This window comes from Neofelis nebulosa, chromosome 1 (genome assembly GCF_028018385.1).
Source record: "Neofelis nebulosa isolate mNeoNeb1 chromosome 1, mNeoNeb1.pri, whole genome shotgun sequence".
NCBI lineage: Eukaryota > Metazoa > Chordata > Mammalia > Carnivora > Felidae > Neofelis > Neofelis nebulosa.
In genome coordinates, this window is record NC_080782.1 from 11,075,746 (window position 1) to 11,098,253 (window position 22,508).

Consider the following 22,508-nt stretch of genomic DNA (forward strand, 5'->3'; position numbering starts at 1 on the left):
GCTAATATCTACAAAGCACTTAGAATAATGCCTAGGACACAGTAACATTCAGTAAATGTTAGCTATTATTATTATCATTTTATATAATTTCTAATAAATATAGAGATCTCGTTAGTGCAAGAGGCACTGCAAAGCAGAAATTAAAAGCCCAAAAGGGTCTAATCAATATTTCTCAAACTACACTCGGCAGAAAATTAATAAATTTAAAGAAGAAGGCTTCCGTGGTTAACATGTATAGGAAATGCTGAGTTAAACAGATGCCGGTGAGCATCAGAGTCTGTGTTATGCGGATGTGGGTTGCAACCATTCAAGAGGAAAGAAAACATGCGACTCCCAAGCTTATTAAATATAGGACCTTCATCTAGACATGGGGTCTAGATGAAGGGACTTATCTAGTCTATCAATCTGGTATTAAGGGACCAGTTTCCATAGCAAAATCTTTGGGAAGTTCTGATCTGAGGAAACTTGTGAACGGTCACAGCTAGCAATTAGAGGGAAGTTAAAGTTCAGGAGAGTAACCTTGTTCCTAACTGTTGAAGACCAAATTCTTGGAGATTTAAGTGTGAGAGCGCAGTTATGTGAGACCACGTACACAGGCACGTGTGCACGCATACACAGAACCTGCCCCCCAAACAAACAAACCTTGACGTCACCATCAGAGTGACGTTGTGGTACATCATCTTTTATGCAATGGTGTTTCTCAAAGGAGAAACCAAAGAGCCTCCAAATCCCCAGCATGGAAAAGAGGTGAACTGCGGCTGGAAATCTGCTGACGGCAGAATCATGTGAAATTGTGGAGATAGAGAACTCCGTCTCGTGTTTTGCTTCTGGTAGAAAATGTAAAAAAGAGATCTTGATTTGCTTGTTTGTGCTATAATTTGTCACACGCATTTCTAATTGCGAAAGAGTTGGGGAAGACAGAGGGTAAAGAGGACCCCCAAAGGGGTGGGATGGCAGTAGCCAGAAAGCCGTCATGTTGGGGCGGCTTCACTGTACAGAAGTACTTCCTTTCAGCTAAGGAATACTTCCATTTGACTTAAGAAACGTTTTTATGGAAATATTTGACCAGTTGTAATGTAACTACAACTCCTCTGCACACTTTCTACATTGTGCTAGATGCTGGGAGGGAAATGATGGGCACACACAAGAGTCTCCTCCTGTCCTCATGGCTAATCACGTACTTGTAATTCACAGCGAGGTAGCTATGGAGCAAGGTGGTTCAGGAGCTGTGAAGACATGAGTCACTTAACTCAAGTCGGCTGGGGAAGAGGTAGGGTACGTCCAGGGGAAGCGGGAGCTGAGCCAAGAACTGGAGTGAGCGGGAGGCAGCAAGATGATAAAGCGTGGGAGGAAGAGAAGAATATGACAACACAGAAAAGCCCGAGGGCAAGAGAAAGAAGAACAGGGTTGGGAAGCAGAAATCGGGTTACTGTGGTTGCAACGCAGAGTCCAAAGGGGCAGAGTGGTGAGGGATGAGAGGGAGAGGTGAGCCGGGCGCAGACAAATGATTTCACAAGTCAGGTTAGAGGGCTGCAATTGCTCCTGAGGATTACAGGCAGCTACTGAACTCTTTAGAACTCTGTTTGAAACAGAGCAGGGACATGATCAATTTGCTCTTCAGACAGATAACTCGAACCCCTATGAGGAAAATCAGTTTGGTTGGGAACAATACGGGTGGCCAGAAGAGTTGGTGTCTGTAGAGAAGGCAAGAAATAACAACGGGTGGAGAGATGTGAGAGACGGAGGAGGTAAAGTGTGTGACTGGTGGCATATGGGAGATGAAGGAGAAGAGGGTTCAGGATGACTCACAGTCGCTTAGATGTGGGTGCCACTCATTGGTTGGGGACAGAGAAACAGAACAGGGTGAAGACAATTAATTGAACTTGAGATACGTGGGATCTGAGATGCCCGGTCAGCTGTCTACATGATGTCAAATGGGCCAGTGGATACGTGGATCTGGGTGCCAGTTGTGAGTCATCTATGCTGGAGATGGTCTCGGTTGATGCCCTCATGGGGTGAGATGATGCTTAGGGAGAGGGTACTGAGAGAGGACCTCTAGGGTAATTCCTGGAGGGACAACCAGAGACAAAGAACCCCCAGGGAGACTCAGAAATCATGGGAAGAATGGGGAAAGGAAAAGCAACCAGATAAATAGAGGCAGCCATGATGTTATGTGATGCTAAGAAACGAGAAAGCTGAAGCCTGAGAAGCATCCTTTAAATGCAGCACCACTACTCCTGCTTTCGGAAACCAGGAGCAACACGAGGTGAGTGGGCTGGAGGGGGAGGGGGGTAAAGATGAGGAAGCAGGACGAAGATGTGCTCTCAGGGTCTGGCCATGAACAACGGGACTGAGGTGACTGGGGGCTGAGATAGATGCAGGTCGTGGAAGGAGGTTTTCTCTTGGTACCATTTCATTTAAAGAGAGGAAAGACTTGGGTGTTTAAATTCTGATGAGAAGGAGCCAGTAGATAGAAAAGAATTTTCTGGAACAATATATTGAGTAAGGTCTCTGAAGAGACAAGAAGGGATGGGAACCTGAACTCATTGGTCGTTGGTTTTGTATTCATGTACCCCTCCCCCCCACCCCCCCGCCACAATTCACAGGTACACATCTATCGTATTGCCTCTCTGTGGGCCTTTTCAACCTCCTTTGCGATAGCTGTGTATAGTGAATTCCATGCAGGCAGGAACTATGTCTATCTTACTCAGCACTGTATCCATCACATCCACAGTAGCTTCTCAGTACACATGTAGTTAAATATAGCAGGTGATTCTTAGTATCTTTATAATGAAAATTTTAGGAGAGAAGACTTGGCATAAGGGCTAGAGGCCATAGCATGTTATTTCAAGGCCTCCAAGTGTCTCGTACTTAGCAGTAGATCAATAACATCCTTTTCTAACTCAAACCTTAAGACCCTCTCAAGAGGCAGCATGGTTTAGTTTAATGTCCAGTCTGCTGCCTTTGGACCCAGCAGGCCTGGGCTATTCGACCACTTATTAGTAGTGATGGGCCTCAGGCACATTGTTCTACATATCTTAACCTCAGATTCTTGATCAGCACAAGTTAGGGGGAAGACAGGCCTGAGGGAGAGGAGACAGGAGCTAGAGCAACCCCACAGAACATCAGAACCTTCCACAGGTTGTTAGGGAGCAGATATTCAGAACCAAAGTTTCTCAGGATTCAGTCGAGAAAAATCTAACAGAGCTCTGCCAGATAGATACTTTTACAAACTTACTTTGTTCATAACTAAGAATGGCGTTTTATATCATCACTGAGATGGTACATAAGATGTTTCTCATAAGCTCTGGTAGTTAAGCTTCTGGTAGACTCGCTGTATCCATCTCCGGCAGACTGATGTTTTCCCAGCCCAGCGGAAATACCACACAGCTTGCAAGTAACAGAGCTAGGACTCAAGTCTAGATCTAATGTGAAAACTAGATCCCACATCCCTCCCACAAACCTATTAGGAAGACATGGAGAGCCCATGGAACAAAGGGCAAGATATTGAAGAGGCACTTGACAAAGAAAAACCAAAAAACATCCAATAGGTAATAAATGTGTGTGCTGGTGCTCAACATCATTGATCATCAGCAAATGCAAAGTAGATCCACAAGCAGAGACTTCCAGACCCTGGAAGAAGCACTAAAACAGGAGTTCCTGGATTAGCTAGGCATCTCATCCATAGAACACGGGAGTCCCTATGGAGTTACTCTTCAGTTTACCTGTGGCTGTATCTTGGAACACAAAGATTTGAATGAGCTGGAGTTGAAGGAATTTGCATGTGGTCTATGGTGGAGCTGATAACTTGCCTTGGTTTGGTTTGGTCCGATTTATCTATATTTGCAAGGTAGAGGGCAAGCCCTGTTGAAAATCCGATTTTTCTGTTTCGGTTCTCATTATTCTCTTCACGGTCTAGCTGCCAGCAGGGCACATTTTATCTTTATTGCTATATATCTATACACTATATATTAATTTGAATTTTTTTAATGTTTATTGTTATTTGTGAAAGAGAGTGTGAGCAAGGGAGGGGCAGAGAAAGAGGGAGACATAGAATCTGAAGCAGGCTCCAGGCTCTAAGCTGTTAGCACAGAGCCCGGTGTGGGGCTCAAACTCATGAACCGAGAGATCATGACCTGAGCCGAAGTCAGTCACTTAACCAACTGAGCCACCCAGGCGCCCCTATGCTGTGTATTAATATTTGCATGTATACTCACTGAATTCTACACTTATGACACACGCACTCTGTTGACCTATGTCGCACTTCAATATAAACTCATGAAAAATAAAAAGCCATGAATTTCTCAGTCCTACTCTGCCACTCTTCTCTTCATCTTCCCTGATTTCTCCCCACTGCATTGCTCTACCTTTTAGCCCTGTGAACTGGTGGACACCTTGGCTTCTACTTAAGCCCTCCTCCAAAATGTGGCTGCTCTGAGTCTGCACATCTCCCCTGAGAAAGCAGGTCCCCTGTCCTCTCCTACACCTACCTTCCCCCTTCCCATGGGAAACCCCTTTGGCTGTGTTGGACTTTCCCACAACCCCTTACCGTGGCTCATTTTAGATTGGCATTCTACATGTTGGCTTCATTTTCCTCTCACATTCTGTATTTCAAAATGATACTGATATGAGGTTGCACTGTTTATTTTAGAAACTTTCCATTTTTTTTCCTACATCATATTTCAGAATGGGCTTTTTACTACATGGGGGAGAAAAGAATAAAAAGCTTTTTTTAACCAGAACTAACCAACTAACTAACTTCCTCCCTTCCTCCCTCCCTTCTTTCCTTCCTCCCTTCCTTCCTTCCTTCCTTCCTTCCTTCCTTCCTTCCTTCCTTCCTTCCTTCCTTCCTTCCTTCCTAAATGTACATACCCTGAAATAACATCTTGATCTGAACAGAGGAAAGTTCTTATAACTTATCTAGAAGTGGTTATGAAGCTAGTATGAGAAGCCCCCATGATTATTTTTAAGATTGCTCTGCTGACACCTACTGGACAGAATCTCTTACCAAACACACAACACAAGTAAAGCAACAAAGATTCCCTGTTCTAATTGTGATACATGAACTATTTTTTTCAAAGAATAAAATGGATGAGATTAATTAATTTTTAAACTTTTCGTGTGAGTCCAAATTAATTTTCTTTTATTCCTTTCTTTCCTTTTGTCTTTCTTTCCTTTCTTTCTTTGGGAAGAGAATATATAAAGGTCAAACATTTCCAGTTTTTCAGCTTCGAAAAAAAAAGCACCACTTTTCTTTAATATAATAGTGAATTGAGAAAATCTTTTTATGCTTAACAAGCTGTATCTAAATTGTCATATTCCTGCTGGTAGATCTCCCAGCTTAACAAAAATGGATGAGATGAAAACATATTTTGTAAATTAATCAGCTGGTTTCCAATGAGAAGTTAATGTGCTCTCCTCAGTCATTTAAAAGGCCCTTTTAATCCCAAACAAGCACTTATGACCATTGGGAATTCCAAACCAAACAAGACTTTTATTTAACAGTTAACTAGAGGTAATAAAGCTATATTTCTTAAAGCTATAATTTTAAAGACTTTGCTAAATGCATAGCCACAATGGAATTTAAAATGTATTTAATTTAAACATTTAATTTTTTAGCTGTAGGGGGAGGGTCCAGGAACCAGATTGACAAGAAATGTCAGAGTTGTGCCTAGAACTCAGAACCTGAATCCCAGGCCAGTGCATCACGCAGTGTCTACTGTATCACTGGACCTTAATTGTGAACTTACTATTTATCCTATGACAGCGATGATTTGCATTATATTATGGATTAACATCATTCCTTACTTCAACTCATTGGTTTATTAGATGCTAACAATGGAGCATATCATCTGGTGACAAATTTGGGGAAAAATGTATTACTATTTATTGAGGCATAGTCTATAACCATAAATTTAGCAGCTTAAGACAACACCTACTTATTGTCTATAGTTTCTGTAGATCATTTCTGAGGTCAGAAGTCAAACCATGACTTAACTGGGTCCTCTGACTCAGGGTCTCACGAGGCTAAAATCAAGATGTTGGCTGGGGCTGTAGCCTCATCAGAGGTTCAACTGGGGAAGGATCTGCTTCCACTCCCTCTCAGGCTATTGGTGGAGTTCACTTCCTTGTAGCTGAAGGACCAAGGGCCTAATTTTCTTGTTTTATAGGACTCTTGCTCTCAACTACAGGTGACTTCCTGGAGTTCCTTATCATGTGGGTTTCCCTAACATAGTAGCTCACTCCATGGCAGCTTGTTTCTTCAGAGCCAGCAAGAGGCAAGATAGTGCTACAGTTTTATGTAACACCACCACAGAATCATGTACATGTAATTGCAAACATCTTGTCTCCTTTGCCACATTCTATTGGTTGGAATCAAGTAATGAGTCCTACCCACACATGAGAGGACACCAGGAGGCAAGGATATTGGGGACTACCCTAGAATCTTTCCCCCACAAAAGAGATATAAAAATACCAAACTCACATTCAGATCCAACTTGCATTTAAAAATAGAAAAGCACCCACATGTATAATTTTGTCTTGAAAATGTGAGTATGTGTATACTTAATTTAACAGAAAACAATACTTAAGTGCTGCTGGTATCCTTCCACAAATGAAACAGCTCCTGTGAAGGGGCCTAGAGTAATGGAACCTGTAGCCAGTAACCATCAAAAACCACAGGAATATTCCTATCCCTCAAATGGGGGTGTGAATGCTCTTCAGGGAGAGATAATAGATGTGGCAAAAGAAAGCTTATTTCAAAACAGCTAAAAAATAGGCAAAAGACAAAAAAGAACAAAATAAATCCATTTGCATGAGCCCTATAGACACATGACTGTTTTGAGTTTTAAAACTAATTATTCCATGGAAAGTACAGCCAAATACTTCTTGCTGATAGTATACCACATTTTTTAACACCTATTTCAATTTTCTTGATTGCATTTTAAAATAAGATACGTTTGAGAAGCTTCTACCATGCACCAGGCAGTTACAGTTTTGTCAACTTATTTGTCCTCCATTAAATCTTGGAATTTGTGGACTTAGATTTGAGTAGCACCACAGATAGCACTAGAACAGATGCAGGGAATGTTTTATTAACACATATAAGCAAAGTGAAGTTGTTTCCTATATTGATAGAGTTTGGCTATGGCAATATGCGAGAGCAATTTTGCAGGCTCTAAAGATGAGTTACAACTAATTAAGCATTGACTCAGCCATGTTAGCATACTGCCAGATTGATAATGGATATTCAATAAGTCTCATTTAATCTCCAAATAACCTTCTAAGTCACGGTATTACTCTTACTTTATAGATGAGGAAACCAATGCTTAGAAGTTAGGTAGCCAGCCCAAGGTCAAGGAGATAATGAGTGGAGAGTTCTGAGTTTCTAACTAGTGCCATTTCTCTCATAGAACAGCTACCCAATATTTGCATTTTAAATTAATTTATCTTTTAAAATATCTAAAAGAAGTATTGCTCCCAACAGATAGGATTTGCCGGAATTAGCCAAAAAGCGTATACGTGTGTTTCTTTTAGGTCAAAGAGTGTGAGCACTTCACAAAAATATTCTTAAAAATAACCAATGGATGAAGAAATAAATGTATGAAAAGGAAAATGTCCTTGGTTATCCAAAAGTTGACATGACATTGATCTGCTGGGACAGGAGATCTCAAGTTGACATCTTGGCTCTGAGGGTCCACGAGTTCCTTGGGGTTGTAAGAGCCAATCCAGGGGCCACCTAAAGAAGCTGTAGGGCTCTCGTGACATGAAGTACATGGCAGCAAATAGTCCTCTATTTACTCTATTTACTCTGTGTGTATAGACGGCAACTTTTTAAAAACTTATTTATTTAAATTCAAGTTAGTTAACACACAGTGTCGTATTGGTTTCAGGAGTAGAACCCAATGATTCATCACTTACACGTAACACCCAGTGCTCATCCCAAGAAGTACCCTACCTAATGCCCACACCCATTTAGCCCATCCCGCACCCAACACTCCTCCAGAAACCCTCAGTTTGTTCTCTGTATTTAAGAGTCTTTTGTGGTTTGCCCCCCTCTGTTTTTGTCTTCTGTTTCCTTCCCTTCCCCTATGTTCAATCTGTTTTGTGTCTTAAATTCTACATATGAGTGAAATCATATGATATTTATCTTTCTCTGACTGACTTATTTCACTTAGCATAATACACTCTAGTCCCATCCATGTTGTTGCAAAAGGCAAGATTGCATTCTTTTTGATTGCCAAGTAGTATTCCATTGTGTGTGTGTGTGTGTGTATATATATATATATATATGTATATATATATATACATCTTCTCTATCCATTGTATAGATGGCAGTTTAGACTTCAAAAACAATATCCATTAAAATCAGTTAAGGAAGGATAAATTATTCAATAATTTTGGGGAAATAGATTCAAAAGATAGCTCTATTTCATACCAAAAACAAGTTCTCATCACATTAAATATAACCGTAAAAACATAAAAAAATGTTATACACTTGTATGATGAAAAGACTTTCTTAGCATGTCACTTAGGTAAATGCATGCACGTGCACACACACTGTAGATACATTCTATTTTTCTTTCTTGTCAGCGTTCTTTCCTTCTTTTTTTTTAGTAAAAGAAAACCTCTGATGCTTTTAGAAACCATTCCTTCCTGTTGCTCTGTCCCCATGACTCACCATCCCTACCCTCCAGTTCTAGATCAAAACCAAACCTGGCCCATCAGAGCCACATTCTTCAAGCCACTTCACATTCACGGAGATGTAACCTGAGCCAAGCTAGGCAAAGTCTTCCAAAGGCTTTGTTGGAGTTCTTGGGGAAAAGACTCCCTTTTCAGGGTCTTGGGAAACTAAAGATCTAGTAAGCCAGAACCTGCTGATGGAATGAAGCAGGAGAGGGAGGGGAGAAGAATTGAAGAGGGAAAGGAGGACAACAGAAAAGATAAAGAAGGAAATGAAAGATGAGGGACAAAAAGGGAAAGGCAATGATCAAGAATCCTCCCTATGCAACATATCTTTGAAATAGATTGTTTTAACTTTGGGATTGTATTTGAACCCAAAAATTATTTTCAATTATGGAACAGAAGGGAGCTACCAATTTCCAAGGGCTGAATTGCTTTAAATAGCTATATTGGTATATGCAATCTTGCTGTGTTGGGGAGTCCCTCAAAATTAAGGCAGAAAAATGGTCCACTGATGGGAGTGAAAAATACTTTCATTAAGAAAGGAAGCTGAGTGTATGTGTTTTCCATTCTGTTTTATCCTATACAGAAGTCTACCTAAGAACCCTCTTCATTTCCCTTCATCACTCTTTATTGGAATTCATGGACTTTAAAAGAACCTTAAGGATAATGAGGAGGATGTGATTTATTATTATTTAGAGAATTTTAATGATCAGAGAAACCAAGAGCTTATGTTAGCATAAAATACTTAACATTACATTCTGTATTTACCAAAACAGATGCACAATTATGTCAACTAATTTTTACTTAATCCATTGTTGGAATAATTTATTTATGAAGATTAACTTGAATAACATTGCAATCAGTAGGAGAACTGGAATGGGGGGAAAGCATAAATAGTATAAATAAATAATGAAGTGAAATAAATAAATGAAAGGAGACTATAGAAACAAGTCAGTGCTGTGTGTTCTCCCTTCATATTAAAGAAGAGTACAAAGGATCTCATATGCCAATATCACTGAAATGTGGAATGGGCTGAGCTCCTGCTTTCAGGGAATGGCTTTGTTTTTTTTTAATTTTTTAATGTTTATTTATTACTATTATTATTTTTATTATTTTAATGCTTATTTTTGAGAGAGACAGAGACAGAATGCGAGTGGGTTAGGGGCAGAGAGAGAGGGAGACACAGAATCCGAAGCAGGCTCCAGGCTCTGAGCTGTCAGCACAGAGCCCGACGCGGGGCTTGAACTCACAAACCACGAGATCATGACGTGAGGTGAAGTCGGACGCTTAACCGACTGAGCTGCCCAGGTACTCTGGGAATGGCTTTATTTTACACTAGCCAACAACTGTCTTCAAACATTTTCTGCCCACATTCTTGTCCCTGCCTTTTTCCAGTATTTGTGGAAGAATCCATCATTTTCTGGTCATTTTCAGTTTTAACAACTTCATTCAGGAAACTATTAAGGGCACTTATTCTGCACTCTTCATATGTCCAGGTAAAAGAACGTCCATTGAAGGAAGCCCTTGCCTGTCTCTGCTACCTCCCTCAGTACTTCTTGAATAGCAGTTGCCCAATATTGCCTTTGACTCAGTGGATGAGTTAATTCTGAGATAATGTTTTAGGAAAGCTATATGGGACACAACAGAAGACTTATTCTACAACCAGCTTTATTTGTAAAATGTTGAAATAGTGATATATTTTAAATCTCCCTCTGCCCAACTTCTGAATCAATCAATCAGTTATTTCAGACAAGAAACCAAACAAGGAGGAGGAATATTAAGTGTTGGCTTCTTGAATCCCAATGACAATTGGGATGGATTTTTCAGTCATGAGAGTTAGGGTCTCATACTATATTTAATTCAAAACTTCTCCTCTTCATTCACTCAGGTCTGACCCATTATGCGCACACCTCCAGTGGGGAAAGGAATATGGTTCATTCTTTCACTCTTGTCCTCTCCTCTATTCACTACGCAATGCCCTCCTTCCTGATCTCTGTAATAGCCTTACTCAGCTCTCCTTTCTCACAGCCCACAGTTCCCTCACCCTAGTAAGCTGCTGTCTCGGGTGGGCTCTTTCAAGATGGCTTCAGCCCAGTCACCCATCATGAGAGACAGTATGGCAACCAGACTCGTGGTATTTCATTTGCCATCCATGTGACCCATATAGAAAATGGAAAAGCTAAAATATCAATATCATGTGGTTGCTGAAGGATTAAATAAATTAATATGCCTATTATATATATGCGTATATATATGCGTATATATATGTGTATGATGCATATATATGTATTAAGCTATATTATTTTGAACAGGGCATGAAGAATTGCATACCTAAGTGTAAAAAACAATGTGGATATTGGTAGTAAGTAATTAGAAGACCTGGTAGTTCCATCATAATGCAATAAATAAAATGGAAGAGCACAGAAGTTTAACAAAGAAAGCCAAGGAAAGAGACAGCCAAGGAGAACCCAAGGATGTCAGCCCTGGCCATGGTAAGGACTGTGCGCAAGCAACAGACTGCAACCACTCAGGAACAATCAGATCAGCTTGTGGGGTAAACTTGAAAGTATTTCCTAAGCCACATTGAGAAGCATTAGCAAAGGACAGAAGCCTTACCGGCTCAAGAGGCTTACTAGGCTCTACACCTGGCCAAATACTGATTGAAAAAGCGATTTCAACACAGAGATGACTTCTAGGAAGCTTAAATTAAAATTAAATGACAGTCATCCCCAGTCTGGAATACTGTGTGCACGCTCAAGACTGCACCCTCTCAGAGGTGACTAGAAAAGGAAGTTGCAGATATCTAGACCATGGCTGAATGTGGAACAAAACCATAAAATCCCTGAACTGTGAAAGCAGTCTCCAAGTCATACATATATACAACGGTAAAGCCTTACATATAATCAGGAAATTCTAACTGGCTGGAGAGCTCAAGCACGGCCTTTGTCCAGTGACTCAGGAGCTGACTCAGGAACTACCCTAGGCAGCTACACTGAAAGACAAAAACAAGGGGAAAAAAATCTAAGCAGAGACTTCAGAGCCTACATACCACTGAGCAAATAGACTTCACAGATAGTGTTCAGCCAAGTCTCTAAACACATAATTGATGAAACAAAACAAAAGTAAGCCCTGAGGGGGAGGAATAGAGTCAGTATCCAGTTTCACTACAACTCATTATCTAAAATTGTCCAGTGTTCAAGAGAAAAATTATAAGACATACAAAGAAACAGGAAATTATCCCACACCCAGAAGAAAAAAGCAAGCAATAGAAATTGCCTTTGAGGGGATCCAGATGTTGGACTTCTCAAGCAAAGCCTTCAAAACAGCTATTATAAATATGTTCCAATCAATAAAGAAAGCCCTATTTACTTAAACAATTAAAGGAAGGTATAAAAACAGGATGATTGATCACGGAGAGAAGATTAATAAAAAAGAAATTATTAAAAGAATGAAGCAAATTCTGGAGTTGAAAAGCACAATGCTAAAATGAGGGAAAAAGTCTTCAAAGGAGTGTGTATTAGTTTGCTAGGGCTTCTATAACAAGAGATCACAAACTGAGAAGCTTAAACAACATAAAGTTGTTGCCCCACAGTTCTGGAGACTGGAAGTCTGAGATCAATGTATCAACAGAGTTGTTTCCTTCTGAGGGTCATAAGGGAGAACTCTGTTCCATGCTTCTTTTCTAGATTCTGGTGGTTGGCTGGCTTTCTTTGGTGTTCCTTGACTTCTCCATCACCCCAATCCTTGGCTTCACTTTCACGTGGTTTTCTCCCTGTGTGTGTGTGTCTGTGTTCGAATGTCTCCTGTTTATAAGGACACCATTCACATTGGCTACGGGCTCACCCTATTCCACCGTGACCTCATCTTAACTTAGCTAATGCCATCTGAAAAACAAGTCTATTTCCAAATAAAGTCACATTCTGTGGTGCTGGAGGTTTAGGACTTTATAAATACAATTCAACAGAATGAAAAAGTAAATTTGATCTGATGGATGAATCCACAAACTTGAAAGCAGATCAACAGAGATTGTGAAATCTGAAGAACAAAGAGAAAAAAGAACTAGGAAAAATGAACAGAGCCTCAGAGAAATGTATCAGCAATCAGGCCAACATTTGCATAATGGAAGTACCAGAAGGAGAGGAGAAATATATTCAAAGAAATAATCAGAATTCTTATTGCAATTGATCAGAAATGGATTGGAATTAGAGGGTTGGGGTGGAGAGTGAGAAAACAGGTGGAAGCCAGGAAAGGAGGTGGGGTAGAAAAGTGGCTAAAACATGTTTTATGGCAGCAACATCTGATCGACTTTAATTTCTATTACATGCTGTACCTTGTTATTCTATTACCATATAACCCAACTCTTCAGCAAAAATCTACTTTACACAACAACATATGCGATGAGTGTTGGGAAAATTAAGGAAAAGAACCATGGAGATGGAGACGAAAGCACTGGGCACAGGTACTAAACAGAAGAAAGATCAAGAAGTCAAAGCCAGAGTTGACTGAGCCATGAGCAGTCAAGGATCGTCTGATAAACTGCAAGAAATGTTGGGCTTCACGCTGCACTTAATGTGGGATTTAAGCCAGTTTTAACTGAATCGTCAGGGACAAGGAAAAACCAGACAGACTGCAATTCTTACTATAATTTAAAAAATGGATAATACAGTTACTGCCCAAATTGTACTAAAAGCTTAATGGAAAAAGAACTTGGTCTCAGTCGTGTTTTCTTAACTTACTACATGGCTTCAAAACACATCTAAACAATGAGTTGCAGAGCATATAGGTTCATATTGCTTGCCTCAGATAAATGCGTGTGTTCTTTTTCCTTTCAGGGTGATTTGATTCACATCACATTTTTGCATATCTAGGGGAATAGGAGTAAGTTGAACTTACAACCGTGATGTCTGCCGTAAGATCATTTCCCCATCTTTCAATATGAATCTTCTCACCAGTGGGAAAGGATTCCAAACTGCTTGGCTGCGGGCTCACTTCATAATACATCAAAGCCTCAGCCGTATCCCAGCAGCGAGCCATTCCAGAAGGGACCTGTCATTCTCATCATCTCCAATGTCTTCAAAACTTGTGTACTCATTTTGTTCAATGCGAACTCTTTTGTATAAAAGATAAACACTCTTTAATAAGGATTCTGTACATCTTAGATCTGACACAATCCGTGAACGGTAAACAAGTGCATGTGAGTGAAGAGAAGAGGGAGCTGAATGCACAGGGACGTCTTTGATTGAAGGGAATTTCAGCATCGGAGATTTTATATTTTTAATGTCATGTACCATTGCAGCTGTCTTTCTTTCCTCTATAATAATGGAAGGACGGCCTTTTTCTTGAATGGGAGATCCTAACTGTAACATCACCCTTTTTCTCAGAAGAGAAAATTATCTTTCCTAGAGTTAATAAGCAACCTGTAGCTGAGACTCAGTGAGGCCAAAGCACATCTGAGAAATGAGCCATGTAGGCTCTTTGACCTTGAGTGAACCTCAAGGTCAAGGAGTAACTGATGGAGAAAACGTTTGTGTCCATGCCGAATTTCAGGGTGAGCTGACGACTAGTTCAGATTAACGCAGGGGAAATGGGACTGAATCCTGAGCACCCAAAGGAATGAACAGGAGTGCCAGGAGCACTACACCATTTACTGCCTGTGTAACCTTGGCCAGTGGCAAAGTTAACTTCTGTGCACTTCCATTTTCTCTTATGTGAAAGGAAGATAATACTTTTTAACTTCATAAGGTTGTTCTGGGGATAAATGAGACGCTGTGGGTAAAACACCTGTAAGCTAACTTGGCAGAGAGAGTGGTTTTTTTTCCCATTGTCATCCCCAACTAATAAAATAAGTCTAAAATAAAATCTTTACAAATAAGGATTGATAATTCCTTGTGAATATCTGTTTTAAGAACAGTGTGTTTGTTATACCAAACATGATGCGGAGAATTCACGAGCACAATTTATGATGGAAGGAGATTTGCAATGAAAACCATTTTTGATGCTCCGATAAAGGACACGGAGGGGAACACGCCTGTCACCTAGAAGCATCACACCTAATATCACTTCCAGAGAAGTTATTAATTTAAACCAGCAAACCAAAGCTGTTGAGAGACAGAAAATGCCACAGAGCCCGTAGACCACAAGCAGGTCCCCACCCTCTTGTGGTGCGTGTCTGCTTGTCAGTGTTTTCATCTACGCAAATGAGTGGGAGGCAGAGGGCAGGGGTTATCCCCTTCCGATTCTAATTGGCACTTCCATTTTCTGCAAAATAAAAGTCATTTCCAGCCAGTGTCAATTTCAAGCAAAAAGTCAATTGCTCAAGCAATTGACTAAGTGGTCCTTTCAACAAGTCTACAGAATTTATCTAGGATGATACTATACAGAAATGCTGTTTCCCGAGAGCCCCGTAGGGCCGTACTGAGTATCTGACTAGTTTGGGGAAGCCTGGAGTACACTAGAAACTCTTGGGACTCACAAGAGCTGCAGGGAATTAGGTTTCCCTGGGTTTCGAACGAGGGCATCAGACATCCACGGAGTCAACCACCTCCTGCACTACAAAAATGCTCCACTGAAAATTCTGGAAGGCTTTCTGGGAAGGTGAAAGAATAGTGTGAAGTAAAACAAACAAATGTCTCTTCAGTTTCGGGTCTCTATCTCATAAAAGTAATCATTTTATAGTTTATCTGGCATTTTCTCATGGTTAGAACAGGGACAGCTTTCTTCAACAGTCATCGTTGGCATTGGTGGTACATCAGAGAGGGTTAATGGTGCCACATGGAAAAGGCAGATCTGGCCTAGATTATAGGATCCACCCCTGCTAATTAAGTGGCTTTAAGCCAGTTACCCAAACTTTTTAAGTCTTGTGTTCCTCATCTGTAAAGTAGGTGCTGACGATAATGCGTACATGACAGAATATTGATGAGTGTTAAGTAAATTAATATGGAAAAGAACTTTCTCAAAGCTTAATGTTCAGGCAAATCAGTAGGAATCTTAGTAATGCAGATTCTGACTGAGAAGATATGATTATGCATCGTAGGTATTTTAGGGCTGCTGGTGCTAGAACAATCTTTTTAGTAGTCAATCTTTACAGATGTTGTCTCAGCCTTGGCACATTGTAAATATTCAGTAAATGTTAGCTTTATTATAATGATTTTTATCCATTAAAAATTCCAAATCAAAAAACTCTGCGTGTTGGCCTTCCTTTCAGCTATGGAATGCCTCTGGAACTCTCTACTAACCCTCAGGAGCAGCAACATTCAAGAAAAGTTCGCATACAGTGAAAGTAAAATCACATCGGGGTAGTAGGCTGAATATTCTCACCCAAAGAGATCGAGTCCTAATACTGGGAACCCGTAAAGGTTACTTTATAAGGAAAAGGGTCTTTGCAGATGTGAGTAAATTTAGAATTCTGAAATGAGATTATCCCGGATTATCTGGGTGAGCCCTAAATGCCATTACAAGTGTCCTCATAAAGAGATTGGGTGGGGCTGGGGTGGGGGGGCGGATAGATTAGATGCACATACAGAGGAGAAGGTGATGTGAAGAAAGAGGCAGAGATTGGAGTGAGGTGCTCAGAAGCCACAGAGAAGCTGGTGGCCTCCAGAAGCTGGAAGAAGCAAAGGATCCTCCCCTAGAGCTCCCACAGGGCACGGCCCTGCTGACACCTGGACTTTGGACTCCTGCCTCCAGAACTGTGAGAGAAGAGATTCCTTTTGTTTTAAGCCTCCAAGTTTATAATAATTTTGTTACCGCACTGGTAGGAAATGGACGCAATTGGTTGAAGATACAAGCGAAGTTGTGAATATTTCAAAAGCTAAGCATTTGACAGAGTAAATTATTTTTTCTTTGCTTAAAGAAAGGTCCTGACCATCACGAAAAGCATAAAGAGACTAAAGGCATATTAGCAATGAGATTTTATTTTAGGGAATTGGAAAAACCCTATATTCTGCACTTTCTTTTTAATGTTTATTTATCTATGCTGACAGAGAGAGAGAGCAGGGGCAGGGGCAGAGAGAGGAGAGAGAGAATCCCAGGCAGGTCCATGCTCAGCGAGGAGCCCAATGTGGGGCTCGCTCCCACAACTGTGAGGTCATGACCTGAGCCAAAATCAAGAGTCAGACACTGAGCTAATTGAGCCACCTAGGCGCCTCCCTCTATTCTGCTTTTATGTAAAATATAGAGTTTCAAAGAAAGTTATCCCTATTATAACCATGAGAAAATGCCAGATAAACTATGAAATTATCACTTTTATGAGATAGAGACCCGAAATTGAAGAGACATTTGTTTGACTTCATACTATTCTTTCACCTTCCCAGAAAGCCTTCCAGAATTTTCAGTGGAGCATTTTTGTAGTGCAGGGGGTGGTTGACTCTAAGGGCATGAGCCACCCAGTCACCCCAAGATACTTCCATTTTTAATCATTCTAAAAGACATCTGAGACAAAAATAGCTACAATTATTTTGGGGCTTCTAACAGGTGTAAAGGTAAAATGAGTAACAATATGGCAGAAAGGATGGAAGGAAGGGATTGTAAGGTCCTGACCCACAAATAATACAATTTAAAAGTAGGCTGTGATAAGTAAAAATATATTTTGTAAACCCTTCTAAAAGGAAAACTGCACTCTACGCCTGTCAAAAACAGCAAGGAAGACTTTATTCAAGACTACAGCAGTAGGTGAAAGAGACTGAACTCGACTCCATTGGAACAAAGGGAAGATCTTTGAATATGGGGCTGAGCTCAGGGAAAAGTACCTGAGACAGGTTTGTCAGTGAGCTTGGGCCATGTGTGTTTGCCAGTTGTTGCTTGTTGAGGCTCAGCTCCTCCCCTCCCACAGAGACTGGGAGACAGAGGCTCTCTACCCGTCTCAAGGGTTATATTTCAAAGGGATGGCTCCCAGGTCCTTGAAAAAGACGGGTATCTCAAAGGGGCAGAGAAAAGATTTATAATTACAAGTTTTGTAAAGTAAACGCTCTTAACAAAAGGGAGGTCCAGATGCCCAGAACCAGGAAGAAACCTGTTTCATGTTTAACCAACCTGAAGGAAATGGTAAGGCCAGCTGGGAATTGGTTACCCTAGAAATCCTTCAAAGCAAGAGAGAAAAATGAATGACCTTTAACTAATAAGCCGATATTGGAGATCAAATGGGATCATAAGCAACACTCCATCCAAAAACAGGCAGAAAAAAAGGAACAAAGAAGAGATGGAATAAATAGAAAACAAGTAGTAAGATGATAGGTTTAAATCAAACCATAGCAATCATCACATGAAAAATAAGTGGTCAGTACACCCCAACTAAAACACAGATGTAATCTGATTCTATGAAAACGAAGACTGAATCAAAGAAGCCCACTTTAAAAATAAAGACACAGAGGTGCCTGGTTAAGACACAGAGGTTAAGCGTCCAACTTCGGCTCAGGTCATGATCTCACACTTTGTGGGTTTGAGCCCCGCATAGGACTCTGTGCTGACAGCTCAGAGCCTGCAGACTGCTTGGGATTCTGGGTCTCAATGTCTCTCTGCCCCTCCCCTGCTCACACTCTGTCTCTGTCTCTCTCGAAAAAAAATAAACTTAAACAAAATTTTTTTTAATCAAAAATAAAGGCAGAGATAGGTTAGAAAGAAAGAAAACAGAAGGATGGGAAAGTATACTCAATAGAAATCTGGAGTGGAAATATTAATATCAAACAAAGAAACATCAGAACAAGGAATATTCCCATAATAAAGAAAATTATTACATAATAATGAAGGAGTATCTAAAAACAGAGTTTCAAAATCCACAGAGATATATGGTGTCATATCTGCAGCACTGGTACCATATGGGAGCTTGCTAAAACTCAGGCCCCATCTGGGCCCTACTGATTGTAATCTGCCTTTATAACAAGATCCCTATGTGATCCGAGGGCAGATTAAAATCTAAGAACACGGATAGAGGGCATTATACCACATGTCTAATAAAGAATAAACACTCGGGTGTCACAACGTGGACAAATACCAAATCATTAGGTTTCCCACCTTGAATATATACAACTTTTAATTTTCAATTAGTCCCCAACAAAGCTGAAAAGAGTCAATTAAAATAGATATTCTGCCACAAACCCTCCCGTGTAAATATAAATAAGAGAATTCAATAAACCCATAAGCAACTCAGTCCCATCATTACAATCCTTTTCATTGTTTAGAAAAGAATCTTGGCTTCCTGGGTTCACAGAGGAAACAGAATTCAGCGACGAAGTTTATAATAAACGTTTGAAAGTTAGAGAATAAAAGAGAGTATTGATATGAAAAATATTCTAATACCAGTTTTTAAAGGTAGTTTTTCCATCTCAATTATCTTTAGTTATGTAATTGCTCTAAGCTGTTTGAACCACAAATAGAAGGTTCCCAATTACCTTCATGATGAGAGTTAATAGTCTGAACTCCTTTATACTTTCAAATATGGGTTCTGGCTCCCAGCTGCTTTAAGGAGAGGCCCAGCCCCTCCCCCACATACTCTGACTTTATTAGATCCTAGTGAGGCTCTGACAGCAATATTTCTTTGAAGGTCCCCAAATGACTCTACTGTACAGCCAGGGTAAAGAACCTTTAACAAATTAAGGTTAAAAAAAAAAAAAAATACACAGGAGCACCTGGGTAGCTCAATCAGTTGAGCATCAGACTCTTGGTTTTGGCTCAGGTCATGATCTCATGGTTTCATGAGTTCAAGCCCCCTATCGGGCTCTGTACTGGCAGCACAGAGACTGTTTGGGATTCTCTCTCTCTCCCTCTCTCTCTGCCCTTCCCATGCTTGTGCTGTCCCTGTCTCTCTCAAAATAAATAAGCAAAACTTTTAAAAAATAAAGCAAAATAAAAATACACAAAAGTAGTAACTTTGATTGCGATCCAATATCTGTTGTTTATTTTTCTTCTCCCTTTTGTCATTTCATATAGATGGTCACTGGTTGCTGAATGAAATAAATCATCTGTCTCATTAGTCCGGACAAGCACGAAGAAAGAGCAGCGTCGTCTGACAACCACAGTGTGAGAAGCAGCATCAGACAGCAGCATTAAATGGCATCTTAGTATACATACTTAGTACATTTAGGACACGCTATGCAGAGAGAGACTGCAGAGGTTCCAAAGCTCTACTGTGGAAGTGACTTACAAACACACAGCAAAACAATCAAGATGAAAGAAACCCCAAGAAATCAGTTCTCTTTTAAATTGAAAACAAGCAGGAAATGGCACTGATGGAGCTAAAGCTGGGCTTAATGGTTTACAGTGGAAGATGGCACCCGCTGACCCTCAGGGTCACCTCCTCACAATGCCCTCAGGCCGGCTGACGGCAGCCCACCCCTCTGCTCCTTCCATGACTTGACCTGTAACAGGTAAGGGAGAGCAACTCCCCTTGTCTGAGCAGTCCTGTCCTAGGCACTCTCTGGTTGTCTGTCACTATTGCCCTTCACAATAGCCTCACGTGGAAGATTCTGTATCCATTTTGCAGATGAGGAAACGCCTCAGAAATGCTAATCGACTCTGCCAAATGTATCCAGCTAGTAAGTAGCAGATTCAGGGGTTGACCCCATCTGTGGGCCCCAAATACTCCTCTTTCTCTGGTCACCCTGGATCTCGCAGGCATCCATAGTGCTCCAGAAAGAGTGTGCCCAGGCAGCCAGCTATCTCAGAGAGAAAGGAGTTTTCCAGGCAGGACCTCCAGAGACTAGAGTTAGTCACACTCCTATTCCTACGGTTCCCCAGATGATGACAGCCACCACCAGGTGATTTGAGCTGGGCAAATAGAGGGTAAAGGTGGGAAAACTAGAACCTTCCACTTAGTGGGGCTGGAAGTAAGGGCTTGGTATGGGGGCATGAGTTGGCGGGGGCGTGGGGGAGGGTATCAGCATCCTCACTTAGAATCTCTGACTAGGGGTGCCTGGGTGGCTCAGTCGGTTAAGTGTCCAACTTGGCTCAGGTCATGATCTCACGGTCCGTGAGTTCGAGCCCCGCGTCAAGCTCTGTGCTGACAGCTCAGAGCCTGGAGCCTGCTTCAGATTCTATGTCTCCCTCTCTCTGCCCCTCCCCTGCTCATACTCTGTCTCTCTCTGTCTCAAAAATAAATAAAAACATTAAAAAAAATTAAAAAAAAAATCTCTGACTTCTTCCCATGAATGTTTTGTTACAGAGTAGGCTCTGTGCCTGTGCCTCGTGACTAGTGTCATGATTATGCATAAAGATGCTCATAGTTAACAGAGCCTTTAGTGAGCTGATCAGAGCCCAAATAATATGACCAAATGGAGTGATTAATGAGGCTGGAGATTCCAGGTTTACAACTATCATCTTGGGGTGCCATTTGGTTTGGACATTCCTGAACTTCTCATTTTAGAACAAAATAATAGTAATAATAATTCTATTGAAATAGGCCAGGATAGGTTTGAACCTCCAGCTTCTGTCATGGGTGGTCTCATGGGTGAGATGCAGAGTTATCCTTTTCACATGGGGTTGAATTTGAAAGACAACCTGTAATATCAATGGTCCCCACATTATAAAGATGCTTCCGTAAAAACTTTGGCTGTGTTTCTGGAACGGCAGGAGAATAGTCCAGGCCAGTGAAGCATTGCATGCAAAGGTCTCTTTAAGTCTAGATCTCTACCTATATGCAAGTGTTCCTCCAAGGGCATCTCATCTTGTCATCAGCAGTTCAAGCTGCTGAGAGCCAAGGCTATAACTAAAGGTGACAACAAGGTGGAGGAAAGAGTCTTTATGCAGAGACACAATCTGAGGGTTTCACAACTTGGCAAAGGTTTGTCCCAGTCTATGGAAGACTGTAAACCATCTTGGGATTTATATCAGAGGCTGCAGATCCTGTAAGACCAAGATTCCCCACAAGGGCTTCCCTGAAGCAGAGACTGTGTGCCAGGGACCCTACCCCAGTAGAATCATGAGGGCGTCACTGCCACAAAACACAGACCCACACCATCGGCGACAGTGTAACAAGGCTCTGTCTGGTGTCATCTTTCCCTGGAAGATCATTATAAATCATTATAAATCAGGAAGAGGCTGGCATGAAATTGTATTGCTAAAGATCTACGTAACTCCCAGATGATTCCTCATTCCCTTTTACGGTTCATCTAAAGACCCACTCATATGATATAAAAGAGGGATATCAACTTTCCTGAAATCAGCTAGTTGATTTTCATTCAGGGACAAGACGTTGATTTTAGAACATTTCATATTTGTTCTATGTGCTCTACATAAAACACATTTATATAAGTAATAGTATACTCCCACCTAAAAGCGAACGTGATAGTGTTAGCAGTGTTCAAAATAATTAAATGTGCAATGATTCTATACCTCCAACATCAACTTCAAAAAAAGTTGTCTCACTATTTTATCTATAAAATAGATTTATTTTAAAACCCAGATTTATCTATAAATTTCCCTTCCTTACCTGGTATCAATATGGGGTCAAATAACGTGCTCTGTTTTTTCCACTGAAGACCGTTAGTAGACGTTTAGCCTGGGGAAAACAGATTAGGAAAACAAACAACAAACACATAAAAATAAATTAAGTAGGCGAAAGCAAACTGGACATTCTCACTACTGATAGCTCCAAATATGTACAATCTCCTGTTTTCTAGCACAATCAAAATACCCAGAAGAAGGGGCGCCTGGGTGGTTCAGTCGGTTAAGCGTCCGACTTCGGTTCAGGTCATGATCTCATGGTTTGTGAGTTCGAGCCCCGCATCGGGCTCTCTGCTGTCAGCATGGAGCACACTTCAGAACCCGTGTCCCCCTCTCTCTCTCTGAGAGCTCTCAGAGAGAGCTCTCTCTCTCTCAAAAATAAATAAAAA

The 22,508-nt window shown here is 40.9% G+C and overlaps 1 long non-coding RNA gene across 1 annotated transcript; it reads left to right on the top strand.

Annotated features, from left to right (window-relative positions):
• The first annotated feature begins 1,537 nt into the window (after positions 1–1,537).
• LOC131503976 (uncharacterized) lies at positions 1,538–22,454 on the top strand. The gene is made up of 3 exons (XR_009257721.1): positions 1,538–2,266; positions 19,609–20,045; positions 22,296–22,454. It is a non-coding gene; the product is annotated as an uncharacterized LOC131503976 (long non-coding RNA).
• The last annotated feature ends 54 nt before the right edge of the window (positions 22,455–22,508 follow it).